Source organism: Rutidosis leptorrhynchoides, chromosome 2 (genome assembly GCF_046630445.1).
Source record: "Rutidosis leptorrhynchoides isolate AG116_Rl617_1_P2 chromosome 2, CSIRO_AGI_Rlap_v1, whole genome shotgun sequence".
NCBI lineage: Eukaryota > Viridiplantae > Streptophyta > Magnoliopsida > Asterales > Asteraceae > Rutidosis > Rutidosis leptorrhynchoides.
Genome location: NC_092334.1, coordinates 139,090,608 through 139,103,147, shown reverse-complemented (window position 1 = coordinate 139,103,147; position 12,540 = coordinate 139,090,608).

The window sequence follows — 12,540 nt, the reverse complement described above, 5'->3', positions numbered from 1 at the left end:
ATGGTTCCCACATGTGTTAGGTGACTCACATGGGCTGCTAAGAGCTGATCATTGGAGTGTATATACCAATAGTACATACATCTAAAAGCTGTGTATTGTACGAGTACGAATACGGGTGCATACGAGTAGAATTGTTGATGAAACTGAACGAGGATGTAATTGTAAGCATTTTTGTTAAGTAGAAGTATTTTGATAAGTGTATTGAAGTCTTTCAAAAGTGTATAAATACATATTAAAACACTACATGTATATACATTTTAACTGAGTCGTTAAGTCATCGTTAGTCGTTACATGTAAGTGTTGTTTTGAAACCTTTAGGTTAACGATCTTGTTAAATGTTGTTAACCCAATATTTATAATATCAAATGAGATTTTAAATTATTATATTATCATGATATTATCATGTATTAATATCTCTTAATATGATATATATATATATATACATTAAATGTCTTTACAACGATAATCGTTACATATATGTCTCGTTTAAAAATCATTAAATTAGTAGTCTTGTTTCTACATATGTAGTTCATTGTTAATATACTTAATGATATGTTTACTTATCATAGTATCATGTTAACTATATATATATATCCATATATATGTCATCATATAGTTTTTACAAGTTTTAACGTTCGTGAATCACCGGTCAACTTGGGTGGTCAATTGTCTATATGAAACATATTTCAATTAATCAAGTCTTAACAAGTTTGATTGCTTAACATGTTGGAAATATTTAATCATGTAAATATCAATCTCAATTAATATATATAAACATGGAAAAGTTCAGGTCACTACAGTACCTACCCGTTAAATAAATTTCGTCCCGAAATTTTAAGCTGTTGAAGGTGTTGACGAATCTTCTGGAAATAGATGCGGGTATTTCTTCTTCATCTGATCTTCACGCTCCCAGGTGAACTCGGGTCCTCTACGAGCATTCCATCGAACCTTAACAATTGGTATCTTGTTTTGCTTAAGTCTTTTAACCTCACGATCCATTATTTCGACGGGTTCTTCGATGAATTGAAGTTTTTCGTTGATTTGGATTTCATCTAACGGAATAGTGAGATCTTATTTAGCAAAACATTTCTTCAAATTCGAGACGTGGAAAGTGTTATGTACAGCCGCGAGTTGTTGAGGTAACTCAAGTCGGTAAGCTACTGGTCCGACACGATCAATAATCTTGAATGGTCCAATATACCTTGGATTTAATTTCCCTCGTTTACCAAATCGAACAACGCCTTTCCAAGGTGCAACTTTAAGCATGACCATCTCTCCAATTTCAAATTCTATATCTTTTCTTTTAATGTCAGCGTAGCTCTTTTGTCGACTTTGGGCGGTTTTCAACCGTTGTTGAATTTGGATGATCTTCTCGGTAGTTTCTTGTATTATCTCTGGACCCGTAATCTGTCTATCCCCCACTTCACTCCAACAAATCGGAGACCTGTACTTTCTACCATAAAGTGCTTCAAACGGCGCCATCTCAATGCTTGAATGGTAGCTGTTGTTGTAGGAAAATTCTGCTAACGGTAGATGTCGATCCCAACTATTTCCGAAATCAATAACACATGCTCGTAGCATGTCTTCAAGCGTTTGTATCGTCCTTTCGCTCTGCCCATCAGTTTGTGGATGATAGGCAGTACTCATGTCTAGACGAGTTCCTAATGCTTGCTGTAATGTCTGCCAGAATCTTGAAATAAATCTGCCATCCCTATCAGAGATAATAGAGATTGGTATTCCATGTCTGGAGACGACTTCCTTCAAATACAGTCGTGCTAACTTCTCCATCTTGTCATCTTCTCTTATTGGTAGGAAGTGTGCTGATTTGGTGAGACGATCAACTATTACCCAAATAGTATCAAAACCACTTGCAGTCCTTGGCAATTTAGTGATGAAATCCATGGTAATCTTTTCCCATTTCCATTCCGGGATTTCGGGTTGTTGAAGTAGACCTGATGGTTTCTGATGCTCAGCTTTGACCTTAGAACACGTCAAACATTCTCCTACGTATTTAGCAACATCGGCTTTCATACCCGGCCACCAAAAATGTTTCTTGAGATCCTTGTACATCTTCCCCGTTCCAGGATGTATTGAGTATCTGGTTTTATGAGCTTCTCTAAGTACCATTTCTCTCATATCTCCAAATTTTGGTACCCAAATCCTTTCAGCCCTATACCGGGTTCCGTCTTCCCGAATATTAAGATGTTTCTCCGATCCTTTGGGTATTTCATCCTTTAAAACTCCTTGTTGCGCCTCCTTTATTTGAGTAGTAAGGTTATTATGAATCATTATATTCATAGATTTTACTCGAATCGGTTCTCTGTCCTTCCTGCTCAAGGCATCGGCTACCACATTTGCCTTCCCCGGGTGGTAACGAATCTCAAAGTCGTAATCATTCAATAATTCAATCCACCTATGCTGCCTCATATTCAGTTATTTCTGATTAAATATGTGTTGAAGACTTTTGTGGTCGGTATATATAATACTTTTGACCCTATATAAGTAGTGCCTCCAAGTCTTTAATGCAAAAACAACTGCGCCTAATTCCAAATCATGCGTCGTATAATTTTGTTCGTGAATCTTCAATTGTCTAGACGCATAAGCAATCACCTTCGTTCGTTGCATTAATACGCAACCGAGACCTTGCTTTGATGCGTCACAATAAATCACAAAATCATCATTCCCTTCAGGCAATGACAATATAGGTGCCGTAGTTAGCTTTTTCTTCAATAACTGAAATGCTTTCTCTTGTTCATCATTCCATTCAAATTTCTTCCCTTTATGCGTTAATGCAGTCAAGGGTTTTGCTATTCTGGAAAAGTCTTGGATGAACCTTCTGTAGTAACCAGCTAGTCCTAAAAACTGGCGTATGTGTTTCGGAGTTTTTGGAGTTTCCCACTTTTCAACAGTTTCTATCTTTGCCGGATCCACCTTAATACCTTCTTTGTTCACTATGTGACCGAGGAATTGAACTTCTTCCAACCAAAATGCACACTTTGAAAACTTAGCGTACAATTCTTCCTTCCTCAATACTTCTAACACCTTTCTCAAATGTTCACCGTGTTCTTGGTCATTCTTTGAGTAAATAAGTATGTCATCAATGAAAACAATGACAAACTTGTCAAGGTATGGTCCACACACTCGGTTCATAAGGTCCATGAACACAGCTGGTGCATTAGTTAAACCAAACGGCATGACCATAAACTCGTAATGACCGTAACGTGTTCTGAAAGCAGTCTTTGGAATATCATCTTCTTTCACCCGCATTTGATGATACCCGGAACGTAAGTCAATATTTGAATAAACAGACGAGCCTTGTAGTTGATCAAATAAGTCGTTGATTCTCGGTAGTGGGTAGCGGTTCTTGATGGTAAGTTTGTTCAACTCTCGGTAGTCGATACACAACCTGAATGTACCATCTTTCTTCTTGACAAACAAAACAGGAGCTCCCCACGGTGATGTGCTTGGTCGAATGAAACCACGCTCTAAAAGTTCTTGTAATTGGCTTTGCAGTTCTTTCATCTCGCTGGGTGCGAGTCTGTAAGGAGCACGAGCTATTGGTGCAGCTCCTGGTACAAGATCTATTTGAAATTCAACGGATCGATGTGGGGGTAATCCCGGTAATTCTTTCGGAAATACATCGGGAAATTCTTTTGCAATGGGAACATCATTGATGCTCTTTTCTTCAGTTTGTACTTTCTCGACGTGTGCTAGAACAGCATAGCAACCTTTTCTTATTAGTTTTTGTGCCTTCAAATTACTAATAAGATGTAGCTTCGTGTTGCCCTTTTCTCCGTACACCATTAAGGGTTTTCCTTTTTCTCGTATAATGCGAATTGCATTTTTGTAACAAACGATCTCTGCTTTCACTTCTTTCAACCAGTCCATACCGATTATCACATCAAAACTCCCTAACTCTACTGGTATCAAATCAATCTTAAATGTTTCGCTAACCAGTTTAATTTCTCGATTCCGACATATATTATCTGCTAAAATTAATTTACCATTTGCTAATTCGAGTAAAAATTTACTATCCAAAGGTGTCAATGGACAACTTAATTTAGCACAAAAATCTCTACTCATATAGCTTCTATCCGCACCCGAATCAAATAAAACGTAAGCAGATTTATTGTCAATAAGAAACGTACCCGTAACAAGCTCCGGGTCTTCCTGTGCCTCTGCCGCATTAATATTGAAAACTCTTCCGCGGCCTTGTCCATTTGTGTTCTCCTGGTTCGGGCAATTTCTAATAATGTGGCCCGGTTTTCCACATTTATAACAAACTACATTGGCATAACTTGCTCCGACACTACTTGCTCCGCCATTACTCGTTCCGACACCATTTGTTCCTTTCGTTCTGTTAACCCCTGGTCCGTAGACCTCACACTTCATCGCGCTATGACCATTTCTTTTACACTTGTTGCAAAATTTGGTGCAGAACCCCGAGTGATACTTTTCACACCTTTGGCATAGCTGCTTCTGATTGTTGTTGTTGTTGCGGTTATTATTGTTGTTGGGATGATTGTTGTAGTTGCTATTGTTGTTGTTGTTGTTGTTAGGCCGTTTGTTGTAGTTGCGATTGATGTTGCGATTGTTGGGATAATTGTTGCGATTATTGTTGTAATTGCTGTTGTTGTTGTATTGGTGATTCTTATCACCGTTTTCCTCCCACTTTCTTTTGACTTGCTTCACATTGGCCTCTTCAGCACTCTGTTCTTTAATTCTTTCTTCAATCTGGTTCACTAGTTTGTGAGCCATTCTACATGCCTGTTGTATGGAGGCGGGCTCGTGTGAACTTATATCTTCTTGGATTCTTTCTGGTAATCCTTTCACAAACGCGTCGATCTTCTCTTCCTCATCTTCGAATGCTCCCGGACACAATAGGCACAATTCTGTGAATCGTCTTTCGTACGTGGTAATATCAAATCCTTGGGTTCGTAACCCTCTAAGTTCTGTCTTGAGCTTATTGACCTCGGTTCTGGGACGGTACTTCTCGTTCATCAAGTGCTTGAATGCTGACCACGGTAGTGCGTACGCATCGTCTTGTCCCACTTGCTCTAGATAGGTATTCCACCATGTTAACGCAGAACCTGTGAAGGTATGCGTAGCATACTTCACTTTGTCCTCTTCAGTACACTTACTTATGGCAAACACCGATTCGACCTTCTCGGTCCACCGTTTCAATCCGATCGGTCCTTCGATTCCATCAAATTCCAAAGGTTTGCAGGCAGTGAATTCTTTGTAGGTGCATCCTACACGATTTCCTGTACTGCTAGATCCAAGGTTATTGTTGGTATGTAGCGCAGCCTGTACTGCGGCTATGTTTGAAGCTAGAAAAGTACGGAATTCCTCTTCATTCATATTCACGGTGTGTCGAGTAGTCGGTGCCATTTCCTTCAAAATAGTCAAATGGAACAAGTTAATCATACAGAATATTAAGAGTAGTTAATAGTATTTCCTAGCATAATATGAACTCATTTATAAAAGCTTTTTCTTCATATTAGCGTTTTATAAGTTTAAATTCGGGTAGTACCTACCCGTTAAGTTCATACTTAGTAGCTAATATACAATTCAACTACTACAATTCTATATGAAAAACTGATTATAATAATATTTTGCCTTCAAACTTTTACACAATATTTTACAAACTTACAATACCGCTTATTTTACATATAGCATGAAATATAGCACACAATAAATTTGATACAAGATGGTTGTGAAGATAATTCTAGCTAGTACACAAGTCGTTCAGCAAAGGCAATAAAGACACGTAATTCATACGTCCAGAAACAAGTCATGCATTCTGGTTTTACTAGGATTACTTCCCATCCTTGGTCTTGTGGAACATAACCGTTATGGCCGTTGATAAGACAGCGTGTTGTAACGTCGTCAAAGGGACGAGGGTTACGTAATGTCCAACAGTCCCGTAACAATCTAAAAACCTCATTTCTTACCCCAATTACCGACTCCGTCACTTGTGGGAACGTTTTGTTTAATAGTTGTAGCCCGATGTTCTTGTTCTCACTTTGGTGAGAAGCGAACATTACTAATCCATAAGCATAACATGCTTCTTTATGTTGCATGTTAGCCGCTTTTTCTAAATCACGAAGTCCAATATTCGAATATATTGAGTCAAAATAATTTCTTAACCCATTGCGTAAAATAGCATTTGGGTTCCCCGTAATATATGCGTCAAAGTAAACACATCGTAACTTATGGGTTTCCCAATGTGATATCCCCCATCTTTCAAACGAAAGTCTCTTATAAACCAAGACATTCTTGGAACGTTCTTCGAATGTCTTACAAACTGATCTCGCCTTAAATAGTTGTGCCGAGGAATTCTGACCGACTCTAGACAAGATTTCATCAATCATGTCTCCGGGTAGGTCTCTTAAAATATTGGGTTGTCTATCCATTTTGTGTTTTTAAACTGTAAAATAGACAAGAGTTAGATTCATACAAAAAAATACTTATTAATACAAGCAATTTTTACATATATCATAAAGCATAAGCACACAATATTACATATATTACACCACACGAATACAACTATCTTATTCCGACTCGCTCGTTTCTTCTTTTTCGGTTTTGGTTCGTTTTGCCAAGTTTCTAGGGATATATGATGTTCCCCTAATACTAGCTGTCGTTTTCCACAACGGTTTAGAAAAACCTGGTGGTTTAGAGGTTCCCGGGTCATTGTTACTACTTAAGGACTTCGGGGGTTGACGATACATATAAAGTTCATCGGGGTTGGAATTAGATTTCTCTATTTTTATGCCCTTTCCCTTATTATTTTCTTTTGCTTTTTTTAAATTCAGTTGGGGTAATTTCTATAACATCATCGGAATTCTCGTCGGAATCCGATTCATCGGAGAATTGGTAATCCTCCCAATATTTTGCTTCCTTGGCGGAAACACCATTGACCATAATTAACCTTGGTCGGTTGGTTGAGGATTTTCTTTTACTTAACTGTTTTATTATTTCCCCCACCGGTTCTATTTCTTCATCCGGTTCCGACTCTTCTTCCGGTTCCTCTTCGGGAACTTGTGAATCAGTCCACGAATAATTCCAATTTACATTTGACTCTTCAATATTATTAGGTGAGTCAATGGGACTTGTTCTAGAGGTAGACATCTATCACATAATATCAAACGCGTTAAGAGATTAATATATCACATAATATTCACATGTTAAAAATATATAGTTTCCAACAAAATTTGTTAAGCAATCATTTTTCAAGTAAACACGGTCGAAGTCCAGACTCACTAATGCATCCTAACAAACTCGATAAGACACACTAATGCAAAATTCTGGTTCTCTAAGACCAACGCTCGGATACCAACTGAAATGTCCCGTTCTTATTGATTAAAAACGTTCCATATTAATTGATTTCGTTGCGAGGTTTTGACCTCTATATGAGACGTTTTTCAAAGACTGCATTCATTTTTAAAACAAACCATAACCTTTATTTCATAGATAAAGGTTTTAAAAAGCTATACGTAGATTATCAAATAATGATAATCTAAAATATCCTGTTTACACACGACCATTACATAATGGTTTACAATACAAATATGTTACAACAAAATAAGTTTCTTGAATGCAGTTTTTACACAATATCATACAAGCATGGACTCCAAATCTCGTCCTTATTTAAGTATGTGACAGCGGAAGCTCTTAATAATCACCTGAGAATAAACATGCTTAAAACGTCAACAAAAATGTTGGTGAGTTATAGGTTTAACCTATATATATCAAATCATAATAATAGACCACAAGATTTCATATTTCAATACACATCCCATACATAGAGATAAAAATCATTCATATGGTGAACACCTGGTAACCGACATTAACAAGATGCATATATAAGAATATCCCCATCATTCCGGGACACCCTTCGGATATGATATAAATTTCGAAGTACTAAAGCATCCGGTACTTTGGATGGGGTTTGTTAGGCCCAATAGATCTATCTTTAGGATTCGCGTCAATTAGGGTGTCTGTTCCCTAATTCTTAGATTACCAGACTTAATAAAAAGGGGCATATTCGATTTCGATAATTCAACCATAGAATGTAGTTACACGTACTTGTGTCTATTTTGTAAATCATTTATAAAACCTGCATGTATTCTCATCCCAAAAATATTAGATTTTAAAAGTGGGACTATAACTCACTTTCACAGATTTTTACTTCGTCGGGAAGTAAGACTTGGCCACTGGTTGATTCACGAACCTATAACAATATATACATATATATCAAAGTATGTTCAAAATATATTTACAACACTTTTAATATATTTTGATGTTTTAAGTTTATTAAGTCAGCTGTCCTCGTTAGTAACCTACAACTAGTTGTCCACAGTTAGATGTACAGAAATAAATCGATAAATATTATCTTGAATCAATCCACGACCCAGTGTATACGTATCTCAGTATTGATCACAACTCAAACTATATATATTTTGGAATCAACCTCAACCCTGTATAGCTAACTCCAACATTCACATATAGAGTGTCTATGGTTGTTCCGAAATATATATAGATGTGTCGACATGATAGGTCGAAACATTGTATACGTGTCTATGGTATCTCAAGATTACATAATATACAATACAAGTTGATTAAGTTATGGTTGGAATAGATTTGTTACCAATTTTCACGTAGCTAAAATGAGAAAAATTATCCAATCTTGTTTTACCCATAACTTCTTCATTTTAAATCCGTTTTGAGTGAATCAAATTGCTATGGTTTCATATTGAACTCTATTTTATGAATCTAAACAGAAAAAGTATAGGTTTATAGTCGGAAAAATAAGTTACAAGTCGTTTTTGTAAAGGTAGTCATTTCAGTCGAAAGAACGACGTCTAGATGACAATTTTAGAAAACATACTTCCACTTTGAGTTTAACCATAATTTTTAGATATAGTTTCATGTTCATAATAAAAATCATTTTCTCAGAATAACAACTTTTAAATCAAAGTTTATCATAGTTTTTAATTAACTAGCCCAAAACAGCCCGCGGTGTTACTACGACGGCGTAAATCCGGTTTTACGGTGTTTTTCGTGTTTCCAGGTTTTAAATCATTAAGTTAGCATATCATATAGATATAGAACATGTGTTTAGTTGATTTTAAAAGTCAAGTTAGAAGGATTAACTTTTGTTTGCGAACAAGTTTAGAATTAACTAAACTATGTTCTAGTGATTACAAGTTTAAACCTTCGAATAAGATAGCTTTATATGTATGAATCGAATGATGTTATGAACATCATTACTACCTTAAGTTCCTTGGATAAACCTACTGGAAAAGAGAAAAATGGATCTAGCTTCAATGGATCCTTGGATGGTTCGAAGTTCTTGAAGCAGAATCATGACACGAAAACAAGTTCAAGTAAGATCATCACTTGAAATAAGATTGTTATAGTTATAGAAATTGAACCAAAGTTTGAATATGATTATTACCTTGTATTAGAATGATAACCTACTGTAAGAAACAAAGATTTCTTGAGGTTGGATGATCACCTTACAAGATTGGAAGTGAGCTAGCAAACTTGAAAGTATTCTTGATTTTATGTAACTAGAACTTGTAGAATATATGAAGAACACTTAGAACTTGAAGATAGAACTTGAGAGAGATCAATTAGATAAAGAAAATTGAAGAATGAAAGTGTTTGTAGGTGTTTTTGGTCGTTGGTGTATGGATTAGATATAAAGGATATGTAATTTTGTTTTCATGTAAATAAGTCATGAATGATTACTCATATTTTTGTAATTTTATGAGATATTTCATGCTAGTTGCCAAATGATGGTTCCCACATGTGTTAGGTGACTCACATGGGCTGCTAAGAGCTGATCATTGGAGTGTATATACCAATAGTACATACATCTAAAAGCTGTGTATTGTACGAGTACGAATACGGGTGCATACGAGTAGAATTGTTGATGAAACTGAACGAGGATGTAATTGTAAGCATTTTTGTTAAGTAGAAGTATTTTGATAAGTGTATTGAAGTCTTTCAAAAGTGTATAAATACATATTAAAACACTACATGTATATACATTTTAACTGAGTCGTTAAGTCATCGTTAGTCGTTACATGTAAGTGTTGTTTTGAAACCTTTAGGTTAACGATCTTGTTAAATGTTGTTAACCCAATATTTATAATATCAAATGAGATTTTAAATTATTATATTATCATGATATTATCATGTATTAATATCTCTTAATATGATATATATATATATATATATATACATTAAATGTCTTTACAACGATAATCGTTACATATATGTCTCGTTTAAAAATCATTAAATTAGTAGTCTTGTTTCTACATATGTAGTTCATTGTTAATATACTTAATGATATGTTTACTTATCATAGTATCATGTTAACTATATATATATATCCATATATATGTCATCATATAGTTTTTACAAGTTTTAACGTTCGTGAATCACCGGTCAACTTGGGTGGTCAATTGTCTATATGAAACATATTTCAATTAATCAAGTCTTAACAAGTTTAATTGCTTAACATGTTGGAAATATTTAATCGTGTAAATATCAATCTCAATTAATATATATAAACATGGAAAAGTTCAGGTCACTACACACTATATAATTATAGGTAATATTATAGTATATGAATCTGCAAGGTAATATCCTTTGGTATAGTGATGACCATTAACCTCAAATGGCGCAGATGGAGCAGTTTCGTTCTTAAGTTTATCAAAAATAGGGGACTGATTCAAAACATTTATATCATAATGTTGCGTGAAATAACTAAAATATTCGGGAATATCAGTACTTTGGTAATTAGTTATACCTTGCACAATTCGAATGAATAATTGTATCCGCATACGAAAACGTCTTTTAAACCTTTTTTGCGGATATATTGGCTACTCACAAAAATAATCTCTCCTCAATTGTTCAGCAACCTCTTCACGATCTCTAGGAATGTAAGATCGAATTCGTAGAACACGCGGTGCGGATTCGACTTCAGACTCATCCTCTTCTAATTGTTGAATAAATTGAACAAGGTGAAGATCTTCCGAATCGGAATTTGAGCCACGTATCCGCGAACCCATGAGGTAAAAAATGTAAGATGGATGAATATTTGAAAATTTTAAAAAGGTCGATGGATGAGGAAGATGGTTCTAAAAATATATGTGTGTATGCGGTGTTTATATAGATTAAAAATTTTAAATAAATTAAATTTGAAATAAAAAAATTCCAATGGGGATATATTCGTTGAAATAAACAGAACCAATCAGAGAAAGCCACATGTCCGTGACCCTCCCTCACTCTTCTGTCAGATTTCCAACTGATGCCCATGCGCATCACTTTTTGACGTCGCGTTAATGGCGTCAGGGGCGTCAAAAACGGCCAACTCAGTTGACGCGGGTCCGGGTGACGCCGCGTTAAAACCAGTCTAAGAGTGAAACACACCAAGAGTAGAGAAAGTCATCTCAATGTTCTATGGATAGAGAGATTGTTTCATAAATAGACCTCCGCCCAATAAGTAGTAAAAAAAAGAAGAATAAAAGTGTGAGACGCCATGAAAATGGTAGAATCAAATTTTTATGGGTTTTAAACATGTCCGAAGTTCAATTAGTGACCTATGAAATTACGGGTATGTTTAAGAAAAAAGAAAAAAAGTTAATTAATAGTATTTAAGTAAATACACAATATCTTTAAAAGTTAATCTATAGAAGATACAGTAAGTATAAATGATAGCAAGGTAACTTCTGAATTTCATTTACATTGAACCGGTTTGGATATAGTTGATCTTTTAAATTGCGGTAATATATACTTCCTACTAAATTTATCACGGAGTAATAAAAAAATAGTCGTTAGACAACTTAAAAGAGTGAAAGATGTTTTTCATTTCTCACTTGAATTACAACATCACTTGCAAATTATTTTAATGTACATGTACTTTTAAAACTCAAATTATTATACTTTGTTTTTTTTTCTATTTCTATAATCTAATATAAATAACAATTCAATGCACATGTATTATTCGATTTGAAACTACGTAGTTATTATTAATGACAAATGCGTCTTCAAATTTTTTAAATTATAATACACTTATTATATGAAGGTTGTACAATATGCTTCAAAATTCGTACATGTGATCATGAGGCGTTTTGTAAAAGAATATACAAATTGTTTTAAAGATTATACATATGTTGATGAAGTTTTTCTTTATTACGAAGTTGTGCATAATGCTTCAAATATTTTGCATATGGTCATGAGTGTTTTTACCATAACGTTGTACGTAATGTTTCAAATATTGTACATATAGTCATAGGGTGATAAACTATAAGGTTGTACATAATGTTTCACATATTGTACATATGGTATAAAAGCATACTTGAATTATTTATTTATCATTAATTAATAAAAACTTAAAAGACTAACTATATTTATCAAGGTTGCAAAAGACGTGAGACGGGGTTGAGACGGTCGGGTCCTAAAAAGGTCGAGACGTTCAAGACGGGGTCGAGACGGGGGTCGAGACGGACGTTGACCAAAGTT